The following is a 19,050-nucleotide window of genomic DNA, read 5'->3' on the forward strand; positions in this document are numbered from 1 at the left end:
GCAAAGATTAGTATTCATTTCTTATCCCCATTTTATAGCTGAGGACACCGAGGCTGAGGTCAAGCAGTAGCTGAAAGTCATCTGGTGGGTTAAGTCAGCCCTGAAACACAGATTGCCCCCACTTCTGATTCATTGCTGTTTGCCCTACCCTTGCTATTTCTAACAAGATGCCATGTGTGAATGGGAGTAGATGAGGAGTGGGCGGAGAGGAATACTTTGGAAGGGCGAGATGCAGTGATGGGGGTGGGCAAGGATGGGAGGAGGTATTCGTTCACAAGGTAAAGATACAGAGAGATACTCCAACCATTGGGCAGGAAGGGAGCAAGTGAAGAATAAAACTACTTACATTGTGACCAGAGCCTCCCTCCACAAAGTGAAGTAGCCAGCTAGGGCATGAGAGCATCAACTTCACATGCTTGCTGGGCACTATTGGCAATGGATGGCCCCGGAGGCACTCTTCAACCACTCTGACCTCAGTTCCCTTCTCTGTTAACTTGAGCTGATTCTCCTCATGGAATAGGGCAGGTATGGGTGTAAGGAAATGCCAGGAGAGCCCCCGGCACATGACAAACACGCAGTAGTGTTAATTCCATGTATGTTTTCTCCTGATCACTCAGCTATGCTTCTCTTCCTCAGCTAAGGGAATCACCATTCTCCTGCCAGCCTCTTCTCCTTCTCCCCTGTTCCTTGGGTGTCATCAGAAACCTCCTCTGTGGCCTTCTGGAATATTTGCAAAGCCTCCAGTCCCACTCTCCTCTTCAGCCCATTGTCAGTGCCCAAGACAGGTCATCTCACCTCTGCCCTCACTAAGGCACTTGCCTCTGAACTGCTGGTCCTCTTCTCAAATCCAGCCTCATAATCCTACCGTACTGGATCAGCTTTTGGAAGCACAAATCTGCTCATGATCAGGCAGCTCTTTAAAAGCTTAGGAAGTTGTCCTATTGCCTACAGGACACTGAATAAAGCCCAGTTTCCTTAGCATGGTGCGCATAGCCCATTAATACCTGCATCATGCAAATCTCGGAAAAGACCTCTGACTGCATACCTGAATGCTTTTGTGCATGCTTTTCCCTCTGCCTGTGCCACTCTTTCCCTCTTCTCTCTGGAAAACAATCTTTTTCAACCTGCAAGACCCAGCTCAAATGTTACCTCCTCTGGGCAGGCTTCCCAGATCTGCCATTTATCCTCTCTCCCCAGGGAGGGTGATTACTCTTTCTTATGTGTTCCTAACGCCTGTCTCTCACTTTTCCTATTGCAAGATAATTGGCTTTTTGTGTGTCTATTTATATGTCTATTAGATAATGCACTTTTTTTTTTTTGAATATCCTGTTCTTAGTACTGGGCCTCACACACAGTAAGTAATAAATGTTAATAAATGTTGACTGAATTGATGTTTGTGATTGTAAACAAACTGTTAAGGCTTCTGGGCTTTAGTCACTCATGGCTTTCTGGAAATTGGGATTCCTATCTCCCACCACCCCACCCGTCTGCTGTACTTGTGTTGCTGTGGACTTTTGAAACTCAAAATGGGTAAATATTCTGGGAATCAAGGTGCTGAAGCCAGTCAAATCACGGGTACATTTTGGTTATTCATGTACCTATTCAATATTCAGTAATGATTGACTCTTACTATGGAGTAGTCATCTGAATAGCAGATAAATGGATTAATCACAATTCCTAACTATGAACCATGGGGGATAATGGACCCTCCTGAGCTACTGCTTGCTTTACTGATTCTTGGTGAAAGTCTGATGCATGATGCATTATTTATGGTGATGACTCCCTGATTAGGGTTTTATCATCTCAAAGAAGAGCCCCCAGGAGTCAGGAAACAGTTTTAGCAAAGAGTCACTTTGGAGACTTTTTTTTTTTTTTTTAATGTTCTGTTGACTTGCTGGCCCAGGGAGAGGGAATAATTACAGGTTGGAAAAAATCCTACAATGTGACAGTGAGATTAGGGGTTGCAGTGAGTTATGGGGATAACTGAGCTGACTTCTGGCATGGTGTATCTTGGTGGTTTTGGCTAATAGATCTTTCTCCTCAGGAAGTTGCTTTCAGCTGAAGAACGTGGCCCCATTATTACAGGGGTCAGGGAATTGAGGAAGAGGAAGAATCAGGCCCAGTTCTTTGAGGATGGTCTTCATCTATGTCTGTTTCTGCAGGGTGTGTACACTAACTAGTAGACTATGGAGACAGACTTCCTGGTTTTCAATGCAGCTCTGGACCTAGTAGATGTGTTGCTACACTGAGGAAGTTGCTTATCGTCTCTGGGCCTTTTAAGACTGCTGTGATGATGAAAAGGGTTAATTCATGCAAAGGAATTAGAACATTGCCTTCTACATGGTGAGTTCTCAATAAGCGTTTATGATTATTATCCTGTTAGCTTTTAGGAGTCTTGCCAAAAAAGTGCAAACTGAAAGTATTCTCCCACTTTCTCATTTCTGTAGCTGAAATGATCCATAAAGCCCCAGTCCATGTCACTTTTTCCTCCCTCTGCAAACACCGATTTCAGTCCTTAAGTGAGCTCAGGAGAATTAAGAAGATACCCACTTTTTTTTTTTTTTGCCTGGCGAATTTAGCTTTTCGGAGAGTCCTAAATTGGCTTTTGGCTGTCAAAGACAGTGAAACACAGCACTCCTGCCTCCAATTCAGGAGTGGGTTTCATTTCCTCTTTGCTAACTGCGACGTGAAGTGATTATCACATACCAGTGTGGAACATGCAAAAATCTGTAAAAACAGTCCTTACACCTTGGAGTCTACTCTGCCAGCAGGGGGAAAATGGGCAGCCTGAAAATATGTGAACAGCCAAGGTAATTGAAAGCAGCCTCTGTGTGTGAGAAGCAAGCAGGTGGTGCTGTTGTGAACTGGCTTAGTCACAAGATAGAGTGAGCACAGCCTAGAAGGGACCTCTGAAAGGTCATTCTGTCCATGCCTCTGTCTCTGAGAACCAAACCCAAGATGCATTGTTGGCCACTCGGTCTCTTGTTCAAAAGCTTCAGAGAAGGGAATTTCCCCAAACTCCTCGAGTGTCTCAGTAGTGGGAAGTTCTCCCTGAAGTCTGAGCTCAAACTCTTCAATTGCAATCTGAGTCACCTTCGTTTATGTTATTCTGAAAAGAGATGAAAACTGGCTGGTTACCTTTCCATTTGGGGTTGTCCCACCCTTTTTACTAGTTTTTGTTCCAATTGATTCCAACCCCTTTTTCTGATATTCTGATATTAGACTTCTAATAGGAATAGCTAAGAGAGGAGTGTTTGAGATTTGCCTCTCCAGTATTATCCAGCCAAAATAGCCACTGGATATTTCACACATCAAATGTCTTTTCTTACTTCACTTGTTATAAGAATTCCCTCAGGCATCACAGTTTTTCCCATATTTGTAATGAGTAGCCCATAAGTAAAGATCTCTTTTTAAAGTGTAATTTTATATTGAGCAAACAGCTTGATGTGCATGTTTTCATAAAGTCATAGAATCTTAAAGCTGGGCGGAAACTCAAATCATTTAATCAGGAGATAGGAACTACTTGTCCAATATCACAGAGCTCTTCCGTGTTGGGGTCGAGACCCTGTGGACTCCTGGGTCTGTGCTCTTTATACCTCCTTTAAAAGTAGCATCTCATCTATTGTTTTTATTTTTTGTGCCAACTTTCTGGTATATCCTGATCTGTACTGTCTAAGACCAGTGTTTCTCTCCATAAGGTCTAGGAATCGTGCATAGTGAGAGCTCTCTCCTTCTTGTAGAACTTAAAATGCTCGCTTAATACATTGCATTGTGTGTAATGCTGTGAATTACATATATCCCCATTGCTGGATTAACAAACTGAAGCACAGAGAGTTACTGTTATTGGCTCAAAATCCCACAGCTGGTAAATGATGAGGCTGGAGCTCAAAGTCTGGTTTTCTAATCGCCAAAATGCTTTTTCTCATCCGCTAGGCTGTGAAGGCATGAGAAGAACCAGAGTAGAAACTTAAAATGTGAAGAGAAAGGGTGGAGAAATTAACAGGAGGAAGAATGTGGAATGGTGAATTTGGAAGAAACCTAGGAAGAGACACCAGCCCCGCCTTCCTTTTTCCAGGACTTCTTTTCTTGCTTCCACCGCCATCTTGCCATCCTCACTTTCACAGTCTCCAATACTATGCCGTGTGGGTGACAGGGGTCTGACATAATTGTGGCAGGGACAGCCGTCACCTCACTCTCCCTGTGCATCTAAACTATCCCTAGGCCTGGGTTCCTAGCTGGACCCGGTAGACAATGTACTTGTCTAACAAAGTATAGCTCTTTGGAAGCTTGACCCTAGGCCATCAGTCTTAGGTCTGGACTCTCATCCAGCTACTTTACTGGGATAAAATGAATACTGAAGGCTCCGGGACAGGAACTTTGCTTCTTAAAATTTATCTTTGTAGTTTCATCACCTGTGTTACCCTCCCAGGGCTGCTGTAATAAAATACCACAAACTGGGTGGCTTTAACCCAAGAGAAATGTCTTCTTCCACAGTTCTGGAAGGCAGAAGTCTGAAATCCAGATACCAGCAGCGTTGGTTCCTCTCGAAGTCTTCATGGAGAATCTGTTCCTTGCCTTTCTTCTGGCTTCCCATGGTGGCCAACGATGCTCAGCATTCCTTGGCTGTAGACACATCACCTGGTCTCTGCCTTCATCTTCACAGGGCATTCTTTCCTGTGTGTGTCTATACATCTTCTTATAAGGACAACAGTCTTGTTGGATTAGGGGCCACTCTAATCCAATATGACTTCATCTTGATAACATCTGCAAAGACCCTATTTTAAATGAGGTCACAGTCACAGGTACTGGGGGTTTAGGACTTCAATGCATCTTTTTGAATGACACAATTTAACCCATGACGTTACCCAGCACAGTGCCTGCCATATAGCAAATGGCTGATGAATGGCCTCAGAAGAGTTGCAAAGTCCGAGAAAGTGATCTCTCTCCCTTATCCCTTTCCTGCTTCTCATTTAGCTGCACACTGTACCCACTGGCTTCCCAGGGTCTTTATCATGGCTTTTTCCTTGGGCAGTAGCAATCACTATAGCAAGAGTTACCATTTTAACATACATATTAGCGTTGGGTGCCGTGTAAACTTTGTAAACATTGCCTTCTTTCATTTACTCAACAATATCACAAAGCAGCTCTTATTAATTCTGTTTTGCAATTAAGGAAACGGAAATTTTCAGAGTTTAATTATCCTGATGAACATTATGGAGCCAGTAAGTAGCAGAGCTGGAATGCTCTCTGCTGTTGACATGGCCTTCTTCCTCTCTTTTGTCCACACTCCCAACCCCAAGCTTGTCCTAACCTTTGCTCCACACCAGCTCCGACCCACCTGGAGATTTGGAAGATACACTTCCAGGTGTGGAAATGAGCCTGTAACTGACTGAAGCTTGTGGCTCTGTAATAGGCTCCCTGGGTTAGATCCCCTCATCCTCCCAGCGGTTTTGCTTTGTAGTTGTCAGAGGAATTACTTTAGTGGTAGACTTGGGCACTGATCAGCAACGTATTTGAAGGGCTATTCTGGAGGGTAGGAAGGACAATGAATAAGCCGTGTAGGCCACCGACTTCTCAGCCTGCAGCAGTTTTGTGTGGGGGTTAATTGTGTAGGCTCTGGGGTTAGCGTGGGGTTACTAGTTGGGTCCAAGCTCAACTCTGCTGCTTCCCAGCTTGTACCACTTACTGCAGTTACCTGTGTGTGGGACTCATCCCCTATGCTACGTATGGGTAATGGTGCATTATCCCATAGGGTTATCACAGGGACAAAGTGAGTTATTTCACATGAAGCACATGTCTGGCACATGGTAAATACTCGAGAAAGATTAGCTTTATCAGTAATCTGGGCTTACCCAACAGTGTATGAAAGGAGAACAGATAAGTACAGGGCCTTTTTGGTGACATTGTGGAATCGACACTGGGAGGGGTGAGAGCAGTGCAGTTGAGGGAAGGCACCTTTGATTCAGGGAATTCATTCTCGGGTCAGCCAGGTAGAGTCAAGAAAGCAGCTGAAGGCAGGGCTCTTTAGCTTCCCTGCCCAGAGGTCCACTGTGCCATGTGAAGGGCCCCAGTTATAGGAGGAACAGGGAGCCTTTGTGACCCACAGGCTGCCTGCCACTCTCCAGGCTCACTTTCAGCTTTGGGATGTAGAACTCAGGTGTTTGTCCACACCTATCAGATGAAAATGAAGCCTGATGGAGTTCCTACAGGTGTGAGGGAATTGGGGTATGGAAGAGAAGTGGTCATGCTCTACGGGAGGCTCCCTGGGGGTAGACAATGCTAACTCAGGCTTCTCTTGGGCTTGACGCCCCCTCAAGCCTTGCTCAGTTCCTACATGTTGATTACCGGACTGATTGGTGACTTTCCCCTGCGTTCCTACTGAGGGAAACTGAGGCATGGATAGGAGATAGGAGAGAGAGATGCCCAGGCTGACATGACACATTGGAGGTTTAATTATTGAGTTAAATTTCCTGTCTTCTTGGCACTAAATCCCACAGAATATAAGCTGTGTGAGTGGCACAGCTAAGGCCAAATGGGGCTAATGCCACTATAAAGGGAAGGCTGTTAACAAATTCCTCAATTAGGGCCCCATTTGTCACTCTATTGTGAAAGACCATCTCTTGTTAGCTAAAGTAAAGTGGTGGCCTTTCAAGCCTGGGTCTCCCAGAAAATGAAAGACTCTAATTCCCATAGTCACATTAAATTCAAGGATTTCATCTCTCTCTGACAAGCAGTTATGACAGTAATTCTCTGGGGAGGCTCAGTCAAAGAATTCCACAAACGATTATAGCCCATCAGAAGTGTAGATAGGGCCCTAATTAAGGCATGTTCTCTATTAACATGCATTAGTTCAGTTTTTGCCCACAGGTACATAGTAGAAAATTGATGACTACTCTTATTGAATGAGTCAGGAAAATAAACCTGTATATAGCACATGCTATTCCTTTTGTAAGAATTCTTTTTCTTCTCCTTTTTTTTTTTTTTTTTTGAGATGGAGTCTCGCTCTGTCGCCCAGGCTGGAGAGCAGTGGTGCAGTCTCGGCTCACTGCAAGCTCCGTCTCCCGGGTTCACGCCATTCTCCCGCCTCAGCCTCCCGAGTAGCTGGGACTACAGGCGCCGCCACCTCGCGCCGGCTAATTTTTTGTGTTTTCGGTAGAGACGGGGTTTCACCGTGTTAGCCAGGATGGTCTCGATCTCCTGACCTCGTGATCCGCCTGCCTCGGCCTCCCAAAGTGCTGGGATTATAGGCGTGGGCCACCGCGCCCGGCCTTTTTTTTTTTTTTTTTTTTTTTGAGATAGAGTCTTGCCCTGTGGCCCCGGCTGGAGTGCAATGGCGCGATCTCGGATCACTGCAACCTCCGCCTCCCGGGTTCGTGCGATTCGCCGGCCTCAGCCTGCTGAGTGGCTGGGATTATAGGCATGTGCCACCACGCCCTGCTAATTTTTGTATTCTTTCCCCTTTTTTCTCAAATTAAAGTTGTTGACCCAGAATGGTGTAGGGGGGAGTTTGGTAGTCAGATCTGATTTTGGATCTCACTTTCATCCCTGTGGGATTGTAAAACCCATTTCATAGGCTGGCCATGAGGATTAAATTTGATAATGGGATACGACATAAAGCTGGCAGATGTCTTCTTCTTTTTCCTACTGTTACAACTTTTAAGATTTTTTTTTCTGCCCAGTTGTTATTTCACTTTTAGGAGAAAATTTATAGTTCAAAATGGGAATAGTCAACTCTGATGTTCGCTGAAAGTAGATATAAATGACCTATTCCAGACAGACTGCAAGGTGTCGCGATCTCGGCTCACTGCAAGCTCCGCCTCCCGGGTTCACGCCATTCTCCTGCCTCAGCCTCCCGAGTAGCTGGGACTACAGGCGCCCACAACCGCGCCCGGCTAATTTTTTGTATTTTTAGTAGAGACGGGGTTTCACCGTGGTCTCGATCTCCTGACCTTGTGATCCGCCCGCCTCGGCCTCCCACAGTGCTGGGATTACAGGCGTGAGCCACCGCGCCCGGCCTGGTGTCGCGATGTTTCTATGTGAGGATGTGTACACGCTTCTGAGTCAGTAGGTCCGTCATGCAGGAGAACACGCTCATCCACAAACATACATGTCCTGTGTGATTTATAGTTCATAATATGTGAGACATGAGGTACACATTTAATTACTGGCCTGGAGCTTCTGAGCTACACGCAGTGTCTGACATGTCAATGCGGGAGAGCGTGTTTCCTGTGAGAAACATGTTAAGGTGAGGCCGGGCGTGGGAATAGTTGAGGGAGAGTCTTGTAAAGACAGATCCGAGTTTTAGGGTCAGAGACGTTACACAGCCTTGACTTTGCAGCTGATATGCTTCGTTGATTCTGTGACTTGTGGTGCTGTGGGCTTGTTCCGGGCAGGGTTGTGGTCGCCTTCTCTGCGTGCTGTCTCCAGGTGACCCCATCCGCTCTCTCAGCATCATGACCAGTTTCCATCCTCCGACTGCAGCCTACATCTCTCTTCTGAGATTGGCGTGGTGTATCTGCCTGCCTGCAGGACATCTTCACTGAGATGTCATAGGCACCTCAGGTTCACTGGGTTGCCTCCGGAATCCTGCCCTCTTCCCAGCTCCTGCCGTTCTCACTTTTCTTAGTAATAAGTCACCAAAATCACAAGCCTGGACTCTGCTGTCTCCTTTCTCCACAACAAGACCTGGAGATTCTACATCTGAAATGTTTCTCCTCTTTGTGCTGAATCTGTCCTCCACATTCCAGGCCCACTGTGGCCGTCCTTGTTCGTGTCTCTTCACCTCTGAGCTGGATCTCTGCAGTGATCTTCTGGATGTTCTCTGCGCACCCTCCCTTTACTTGCTTGGTTCTCCTCTCACAGCAGCGTGAGTGTGCATTCTAGAATAGAAACCCGATAATGCTTCTCCCTTCCTTAAACCCCATCAGTGGCTTTTCCATTTTTCTTAGGATCATGACCCACTCCTCACCCAGGCTCAGAAACCCCTGTGTAATCATGCCCCTGAGCCCTCTTCCATCCTCATTTCTTACAAGCCCTTCCGTCTGCTCCAGCCACACTCAGCTGCCTACCTCCCCTCCTCAATTCATTGCTCCTATTCTGTCTTCAGGTCTCAGTGTGGATGTCATTTCTTCCAAGAAGGCTTTCCTGCCACCACCTGCAGATCCAAGTCTCCTCCTATGTTATCCTGTAGCACCAATGCCTGCTATCTCAGCACGTATCACCCTGTGCTTTACTTCCCTATTTCCTCATCTAGAAGTCAACCATCAACTTTGTGAGAGTAGACACTGTTTATGCTCTTCACCACTGAACCCCAGCATCTACCACGATAGCCGGTGCCTGCTAGTGACTTAAAACTGTTTGTTCAGTGAACTATCATTGGCCACAGGTACCTTTCCTGTATGAAAAAAAATGTTCTATGGATGCTAGCAATTAAATGAATATTTGTTGGTTCCCTTCCTGATTCACCGATTGAGGCTCTGTCAGTCACAGAGGATCCCATTAGAAGAGTATACCTCTGAGGTCAAAGCCACCGTCCACCTGACCGAAAGCAAGTCCGCAGTTAAGCTGTCCCAGTTAGATGTTCACTGCTGAAGAGCAAAGTCAGGCAAAGTCAGAGTTGCAGAGGTTTATAATCAATGCAAACTGAGTAAGAGGAGATTTTCGCATAGACAAGTGTAACTGGCACGACATAAGTCTCCGAAAGGGCTAGGGGAGGGAGGGCTTTGCCTGAGACAATCAAGAATGCCTTATGCTTAGGCAGTGGCAGCAGAGAGCCTGAAAAACCTTGCTTAAGGCAGGAGTGTTTTCGGGTTTGGAGCAGCCAATATATTTTCCCTGATCCACCATCACTGGCTGCTCTGAGCAGAAGATGCAGTGGGGGATGTTCTCAGACCAGAGATCTGAACGGTCCTGAGGCCAAGGCTCCTAATTGTGAGCACTCAGGGACCCGGGGTCCTGCTCGGGGGTGGGGCGGCTCTGCAGAGTGGACATGACCCCTGCTCCCAGCGTGGTCCAGGGGCCTTGTCTCATGTGTACTGTGGGTCCAACACAGCCATGCACTCTTCTATTTATAATAAGGTTTAGGGTTCTATATATAGCACTGTAGGATGACTACAGTGAGCAACAATATACTATATAGTTTCAAATAACTAGATGGAAGATATTGAATGTTCCCAGCACAAAGCAACGACAACTGTTTGAGATGATGGATGTACTAATTCCCCTGACCTGATCACTATACATCCTATGTATTGAAATATTACTATATTCACTATGAATATGTACAGTTACGATTTGTCAATGAAAAAAATAAATTGAATTTTAAAAATAGATAAAAATAAGTTGCTCCCTACTCCACGATGTAAAGAAAACCAAACCAATGGCTTGGACTGCCAGTACTGCAGGGCCTGGGGCCTTGTCCGCAAGGTCAGCTCTGGTGGCTTTCCTTGGAGGCTTCACTGAAGGGCTGCAAGCCTGTACCCCACCCCACTTTCTTCTTACAGCTTTGCCTCAGCGGCAGAAATCAGAGTTTTCAGAGCTCTTCAGGTCCACCCCCACCTCGGGAATGCACTCCACGTAATACACTCAAGGCAGCAGGGACCTATCCTGAGCCCCTAGGAGCAGCTGCCTCAACTTTCCTGACACATTCGCTCCCGTTCCTCGGGCCCTCGGCTGATACCAAGTACCATAGAAAAAGTCAAGAATCAAGAGCCAGAACCCGGGATCCTGACCCTGCTGCAGAGAGTTGAAAAGTGGATGAAATGATCCCCCTCTATCTCAGTCTGTAGGCTTGCCCCCATAAATACACGGAGACAATGGGCATGAGGACTTTAAGAGGTAGGAGGTTGTGTGCAGGTCTTACACTTTGCTCTTATAACCTTACACTTTGCTTGTTATAACCCTGCTCTCTCAGGGGCCTCCAGGCAGCTCCATGCCTGTCTTCCCTTATGCTGCCGTTGATGGAGCTGGATGCCAGCTCCACATGGCTGCCCCTTCCAGACATGCCCATGGGTGCTGAGTCTGTGCTGTTGAAAATGGAGAGATGTTTTCCCATTAGGCAGCAAATAGCGTAGAAGGTGGAGGTTTGGGGAACAGCAGGAAGACTTGGACAAAGAACGTAACGGGCTGTGACTTGGACAAAGCTGAACTTTCTGGGTCTGTGACTGGGACAAAGGACGTGACTCACTGCAGGCAGCCTGCTGGCAATTGCTTGTCTGAGGAAGAAACCTTGCTCCAGAAACCTCTGCCTTCATTTTTGTTTCTCACCTGCTGGCTCAGTCTTCTCCCTTTTCTCTTCCCTGCCCAAGCCTGGGTTTCTATGCATCTAAGAGCAAGAGCTCTTCATTTTCCAAGCAGGAGAAACTGTGAGGGGCTCACTATCCAAGTGGCAGCCCCAGCTTCTCGGCTCTGGGCTGTGTGAGCCTGGGTGTTGGGTGTTGGAGAGAATCCAGCCCCAGGCAGCTGTTCCATTGGTGCCTGCTTGACTGGGCAACCTTACATAGGTGTCAAGGATCTAGCCTGTTCTGAATATGAAAAGGGCTAAAGGGGGAAAAAAGGAGGGGGGAAGATTTGAGTTTCAAATCAATTAAAGCCATCCTTCTTTGGCTTCCTAAGTGTGTAGTGCTGGGCCACTATTGCTGAAGTGCTGGGGCCTGGCTTATCTCCCAGGACATAGGCCTGAGCCAGGATGCTGTGTTCCTTTGGGTACCATGGCTGGTGCCAGCAGCTGAGCTTCACACTGGGGCCTTGGGAGTGTGGGGGGCGGGGGCAGTGGGAAGTGATGCCATGGCCATCCCTGCAGTCACTCTCCTTTGATGTGGCTCTTGACAGTGGCCTTGGAGACCCCCTTGCAATCCACTGCAGTGGACTCTCCTTGGTCTCATCTCACCTGGCCAGTCAGCCAGCTACAATAGACACTGCTGCTTGTTGTATTTGACTTGATACCCACTGCTCTTTGGGCTTCTAAGCTCTGCTTTCTCCTGCCTCTCCCACCTCCCTGACTGTTCTCTCTCAAGCTTTCATGTGGATTCTTCTTTCTCACCCAGGGATGTTGCCTCCAGCCTACTGTCCCTGGGTGATCTCATCCTCTTCTGCATCTTGGGACATCCAGCTCTGCACTTCTGGCTGGATTTCTCTTCCTTTGTGTTTTGCAGGCACTTTAAATTCAGCATGACCCAAACTGAGTTCCTCACCTTTCCTTCCGATTTGCTCATCTGCTTCTCTCCTTGTCTGCCTGTCTCACGAAGGGCACTGCCATTCTCCCCTTCACCCCAGCCAGAAGTCAGGAATCAGACCAGAGGACTCCCTTACTCTCACCTCCCTTGCCCCAATCTCAGATGATTTATGACAAAATCCTGCTAATTCCACTTTCTTAACACGGTTTACGTCCATCTCCTTCTCTCTATCCCCGTTGCCCTAGATCAGCACTCATTAACTTCTTCCCAGCTCTTGCTCCGTGCCTGTCTCTTCCCCGCACTGCAGCACAATGCCTGGGCAACAGGACGACTTAGTGGATGTTGGTGGAATGAATAAATGAATAAGCAAATGAACTATGGGTAGCAATTGCCTGCTCCAGGGAATAATGCAGGGTGGTCTTTCCGCAGCTGCTTGGCTTTGTGAGTTACCCTCAGGGGTCACCGTTCTTCATCTCATTTACCCTCAGTGAGTTGCTTGTGAATGAATCCACTTTAGAACAAGGTTTGTGGGATTCAGGAGACCGAAGCTGTTGTCCAGGCTCTGTAACTCGCTCATCATGTGGCAGGTCCTTTTTGAGACTATTTTTGTCCCCGAGAGAACTGCAACACCAGGGATCAAAGGGTTTGAGTGTCTCAGTGGCTCTGTGTCTACCATGCAGCACTCTCCTTGGAAAGGAAGAAGGACAGAGAGAGAGAGAGAGAGAGAGAGAGAGAGTGAAGCTGGAGAAGTGGCGGAATCTGTAAGGCAGTATCTTGCTAGTTTCTTAACGCACCACGTTGTTCAATCCCCCAGCGTCACCCAGTCCTCTCAGAAAGTTCTCTGTTCCTCTTTCCTTCAGGACAAAGAGGGCTTGGTCTTGGGGATTCTGGAAGCCTCTTTGCAGAGCCCGGACACCTAAACCAAATATAGGAGGTACCTGCTGAACAGATAACTCCTATTTCAGTTTCCCTTATATTTTGGCTTGAACAGGGATTTTATGTCTAGTTTGAGTAGCTAACTGTGTGGCCTCCAGTAAGTCCCTTAGATCCTTCGAGCCTGCGTAATGACATCTTACCTGAAGACAGGGGCTGGGGCCCAAGATTCTAGCACATCTTGGAATGTGTTCCTTTCTGGGCTTCCTTCTGTTACTTCTACTCTTCCTATTGTAGTTTTTAGGGAATGTGTGCGCTCCCTAAAGTGAGTGAAGGGAGAGTGCAGTCTTCTCTGTCTGTGGTGAGTTCCCTGCCAAATCTTCTCTACTTCGTTGTATCTGGATCTTTCTGGAAAGCCAGCTATGTGGCTCTTTCATGTCACTTTTCCCGTCCTCAGCCTCTTTCAAGAGTTCTGGAGATGGGAGCCAGAATGTGGGGATAGAGAGCATCAGAAGTTACCAGTCATGGAAAAATGTTTAATAACAACCATTTTAGTTCAGTTCATTGCCTCAGCAGATCCATTCCCTACAGTATGTTATTTTGTGGTACTTTATCCTGTTCGAGTCTAGATAATGAGTAATAAAAATTATACCAGGTACGCTCTAGTGACTTCCTCCTAGGAGCCTACAGTGACTTAGCACATCTTGGAATCCTTCTTGAACCCCCGGATACTGAAGGATCAGTCAGATCTGGGCAGAGGCAGGGGGCAGGGGCAGGAGTGATTGTGACTGTCCTTTGGAGAGGGAAGCTCCAAGGAGGGGACTTTGTCAGGGTCCAAGAGTTGGCCTCAGGGCCAAAGTCAGCCTGTGAGCCCTGACTGTTCCATGTGCCAGGCCGCTGTGCAGATTTTCTGGTCTCTCTGAATTCTTCCTGCCTTTCCTTTTTCTGTTACCCCTAAGGTGCTCTTTTGTTCACCACGGAACACTGAGCAGTTCTGGTTCCTCTGAGGTTGGTATCCAGTTGGCTCAGTGTCAGAGCCCTGGCTGGGCTGGCACCAGGACCCTCTGGCTCACCTTGTGGGGGTTGCCAGCACCAGACTGCTGTTGGGGTGTGGCTGGCATTCAGGCTCCAAGATGTGGTTTAGAGAGGGGTTGCTCACCCAGGCCTGCAGAGCCTCTCCAAATCCATCCGTACTTCCACTGAAGATGTCCAGTATAAATGGGTCAGGGTCACTCTGCCTCCAAGTGGAGTGTAAATAAATAACACGTGGAGACTTTTTTCTGAACATGCCAGCATCCCACATTTGCCCTTCTGTTCACTCTGCACCTGTCTGCACCCTGCACTCTGGAGAGCTTTCCTTGCAAAGCTGTCCCTTCCGGCTGGGTTCTGCCTGTGGGCAGCTACAACAGGAGCACCAGTGGGAGGGTGGGGAAGGGAGGGGCATTGATTCCCTCAGCCCCTCCCTATGGGGGGGGGGGTCACTGTCGACCTGCTCTTTCCCTGACCTGAAACTTTCGTGTAGCAGCCCCCATACTCCCTCATGGCCTCTAAGTTCCAGTAACTTCTCCCCTCTTGCCTCCTACACCTAGGGCTCATCCCGGAGCTCCTCTCTTACCAATCCCAGGCGACTGCCGGTTTGCTTCCTCTAAGCTATGTTGTCAAAAATTATGGATGCCATTCATCAAGCACTTGCTATGTGCCAGGCACTTTTCAGAGCTTTCTACATGAATTCTCCCATTTAAGTCCTAAAAAAAAATCCCCTAAGGATATACTAATATCTCCAGTTTACAATGGGGAAACCAAGACACAGACGGGTTCAGTAAATTTCCCAGGATAACAAGGTTTCAAACAAAAGCAGTCCTGTTCCAGAGGGCACTCAGCACAGGGTCTGGTCAACACATGGTGGCTGCTGTTTCGATTGTGGTGGCGACTGCTCATTAGGGTTGTTATCTGCTCACAGGTTCTGCATGAATTCAGAAAAGCAGGTCTGGTTGGCAAAGTTAGGTCCACCCTCCACCTGCTCACTGGTGTGGTCCCTGGGACGCCAGGTCCCTGGCGTCACCTGGGAACTTGTTAGAAATGCAAACTGTCTGCCCATCCCAGACCTGCTGAATCAGAACCTCTGGGGTGGGGGGGGGGGCGGCAATCTGTTGTCCAGGTGATTGTGGACATGCGGGCTTGACAGCCACCACACTGCACAGAACCCACCCACATGCCCTATGAGTAGAAGCACATTGCTTTCCCGCAGGGGCATTCAGGGTCTCCGCACTCTGAGCCTGGTGTGGTTGAACTAGCAGCGCGGGCCCCATTCTCTAGCTGGCTCTGGGAAACAGGCTGCCTCGGCACCCACGCATTGCCCTTGGCTGTGGCGGTCCCTATTTCCCATCTTCTGGTGACTGCGGCCAGCCAGAAGCCCGAACTCTCCCGGTGGTTGGCTTCTCAGTTCTGTGTACCTGTTTGTCCTGGCTCTGCCATTCACTGGTCTCTCCCTGATGAATTGAACTTTACCTGTAAGGTCTCTGGGAGCTCCAGCTTATATTTTGGCCTCGTGGATAAAGTATCCGCCAATAGCTGACCCAGCTTTCTTGGACTCTGGAGTGCCCAACCTCCTTCTGAGATAAAGCAAGTCAGGGTGGGCCGTTCACGTGGGGGAGCATCTCAGCGCAGCATTGAATGGGGCCAGGGCCATGCTTGGGCAGTTGAGGAAACACCTCTCTTTACCATGGGCCCTAGGCCTCTCTGGTGTGGAGCTGCCTGGCATGTGGCAGACCGGGTCTCCAGGATTGACTGCGGCTGCTCTGTCACTGTGCTTCTCTGCTGTTTTCTTTGCCTGTCCCCTCTCAGTGATTTGTTAAGGGGTTCATTCATCCAGTCATTCATTTGTTCATTTACTCATGCACTGCATTCAACAAATATGTAATGAACATTCACTCGGTGTAAGAGACAGTTCTAGAAACTGGGATTATAGTACTGAGGAGCCTGATGCTACCAGCATTTACAGAGCTTTCATTTTATGGGGGAAACAGACAATAAGCAAGTATATGAAATGGTGTCAGGTGCTGAAGAGAGTTCTGAAGAAAACTAAAGCAAGGAAGAAAATGGAATGTGATAGAGGGGGCGGCGTTGGCAGACAGGGTAGTCTGGAGAGGGCATTCTTAAAAGGTGACATTTGAATAAAGACTTGAGTGAGGTTAAAGGAAATAATGTATACCGTGGTCCATTTCCAAGACAAAAGGCCTTGATTTGGCCTAGGTCAGCAAACCACAGAAGAAAGAGGATATACTAGGCCCCCCGCTTCGATAGCCGATAGCCGATGCTTGTTTGTTAGCCTACCCCTCTCCACCTTCCCCCTCGCCCCTCAGTTGCCCTCACCTAAACCAAAAAAATTTCGTCTAAAATAAAAATTTACCAGTCTGCAAAACAGCTCACTTCTGTCTGTTCTTATCAGCCTGCCCAGCTACTTAGATCATAAGTCAAATCCTTTAAGAGCCCCTGAGCTAACTAGGATTGCAATGCATTGTGGGCTGCAACAAAATGCAGCAAGACAACCTAAACAACAACAACAAAACAAAACAAAAAAACACCTAAAGCCCCTACCCAACAATCGATAGGCATCATCCGGGAAGATTGTAACCCCATAGTACTCAGCTTATGAGGACCTGTGCACTAGGGAATCAATTGCTTGTTGAAACTGTTCTGGGTGTGCCTGCTCATCAGACACTTGATCTTGTAAAATTGTCATTAAAAGTCTCACTTTCGCTGTTCTCCGGGTCTCTGAGTCCATTCTTTGGGTTTGGATGGATGAGTTTGTTTCTCACAACCTGGTGGCCTGTACAGGGATCTCTGTGCCTGCATGGAGTGAGTCTCTGGCCAAGAGGGGAGACACGTCCCACTTGATTTACGTGGCCCACTCTGTCCAGGTGTCCTGGTTCCCTGCAGAAGCCATAGACAAACCCAACACTGTTATTCAGGAGACAGTGAAAGTGACACAGGGAGAAAAGCAGGCACTGCGGCAACCAGGTAACCTCATGCATGAGCTAAGGTAGGAAAATTGAACTATAAGTACTGCCTTGGTGGTTGGGCATCATTGGAGGTCTTGGGGGTGCAAGAAACCTCCAGTAAGGGGGGTTGAGTACACAGGGCTGTGCAAGAAACCTCCAGTTAGGGAGGCTGAGTACACAGGGAAAAGCTCAAACACAGAAACCAGCTGAAAATGAGAAATTGAAATTCTAGGCCTAGGGAACAAGGGAAAGAGGGAACTAAAAAACGCCTTCTAACATTCTCCCAGATAGTCTGCTGGGAAGAATGTTGCAGATTTAAAGGGATAATCCTCAAACCAGGGACAAAGAAAAGCAAAAAAATAAAGTATCGCCATTTTATCTGGCCCAAAGAGCCTATTTGTCAGCCTTCAGTCTTTTGGCCTAAGTTCGGCTCAGATCAGGGTTGTGTGTGCCCAGCTTTAATTTTCTATGCGAATAATAAAATCGCATCCTCACAGGAGGAGACGGGTTATGCTCTTTGTTGGATTAGTGAACTAACCCTCATGTTTCCCCCTTAAAGAGAGAAAAAAAAGCATAGTAAAAAGCCCTTGTCCTGTGAAAAGCCCTGGGATTCCCTAACACGCTTGCCCCCTCGCCACACATCTCACAAAGTAGAGGACAGGGGGATCGGGGGCAACAGGAAGGTCAGAGGAAGAGGAATCTGGGGGGCATGAAGAAGCTAAACCCAATGCTCCCTTAAATCCTTATCTAAACTTGACGCAAGAATTAGAACAATGCAAGAAGGACATTAAGAATTTCCCTATTCCTTCTAAACAGCAGGCATCTAATGTGTGCCCTCTTAGAGAATTCTCTATGGGACGGGGAAAAGTTAACTTTGTGAGTGTGCCTTTAACAAGTACTAGGGTTAGGAATTAAAAAATAAACAAACAAATAAAAGGCCACTCTTGGATAATCCCCTCAGTTTAACAAAGCAGCGAAATCAACTTTTAGAACCCAATTTTTATACCTGCGCTACGGTAATGTCAATTATGAATATTTTGTTTGCTGGGGAAGAGAAGAGAGGGGAATAATGAAAAGGGCAGCCATAACCATTTGGGAAAAATGGCATCCTCCCAGGCAAGGAGTCCTGCCAGCTGAGCAGAAATTCCCAAATGCAAATCCCAGATGGGATAACAATAACCTCAGAGATTGGGCCCAAATGCAGGACCCTAGAAAGCTCATAATAATTAAAGGGATTAAAGAGTCCTCTCCTAAAACACAGAATGTCTCAAAAACATTCAAACTCCAATAAGAAAAAGAGAAGACTCCCTCTGTGTTTCTGCAGAGGCTCGGGGATCAAATAAGAAAATATTCAGGATTAAATCCAGAAAACCCAGTAGGGCAAGGCCTTTTAAAGGCCTTGTGACTAAAAGCTTGCCTGATGTTACTGAGGAACTACAAAAAAATGAACAAATAAAGTTTAAAAAATTAAAAATTACTAAAAGAAGCTCAAAAGGTTTTTATAAGAAGAGAAAAAAAAGAGTTTAGCTGCAGACCCTGAAGACAGGGGAGAGCCGGCCACACAGCTGTATGTGGAAGCTGGCTGTTAAAAAGCTGTTAATAAAAGTTACTGCTAAATCTTTGTCATTTTGGCAGAACTATTCATCTTTGCAGAGGGACAGAGAGGAGCCAGGGCCCAGCACGGCTCAGCCCGTGGCCAGAGAAAGAGGAAAAAACTAAGCGTAAGGGAAAAAGGAAACAGAATGACAGAGAGAGATAGAAAAAGAAAATGAGCAAGATAGAGACTGGAAAAGACAGAGATCAAAGAGAGACACTGAAGGTGAGAATGGGGAGAAAAATAATGCAAAAGGCAGAAAGAGTACAAGAGGAAGTGAGAGGATGCGAAGAGGTTGGCGGGGCTGGGGGAAGGTTCTAGAGGCTCAAGCAACAAGGAGGTGCCGGGAAAGGGTGCAGTGCGGCCACTGAGGAGGGACAGGGCCCGGGAACTGGGGGATGCAAGTGAG

General features: G+C 47.3%; 1 protein-coding gene and 1 long non-coding RNA gene across 2 annotated transcripts in view; both read left to right on the top strand.

Moving 5' to 3' along the window:
- Positions 1-19,050, top strand: part of PRMT8 (protein arginine methyltransferase 8) — a 98,488-nt gene that overhangs the window by 3,190 nt on the left and 76,248 nt on the right. The gene's annotated exons all lie outside the window — the stretch shown is intronic.
- Positions 1,905-4,468, top strand: LOC103888475. The gene is made up of 2 exons (XR_652989.4): positions 1,905-2,343; positions 3,934-4,468. It is a non-coding gene; the product is annotated as an uncharacterized LOC103888475 (long non-coding RNA).

Source organism: Papio anubis, chromosome 9 (genome assembly GCF_008728515.1).
Source record: "Papio anubis isolate 15944 chromosome 9, Panubis1.0, whole genome shotgun sequence".
In the NCBI taxonomy this organism is placed as follows: domain Eukaryota; kingdom Metazoa; phylum Chordata; class Mammalia; order Primates; family Cercopithecidae; genus Papio; species Papio anubis.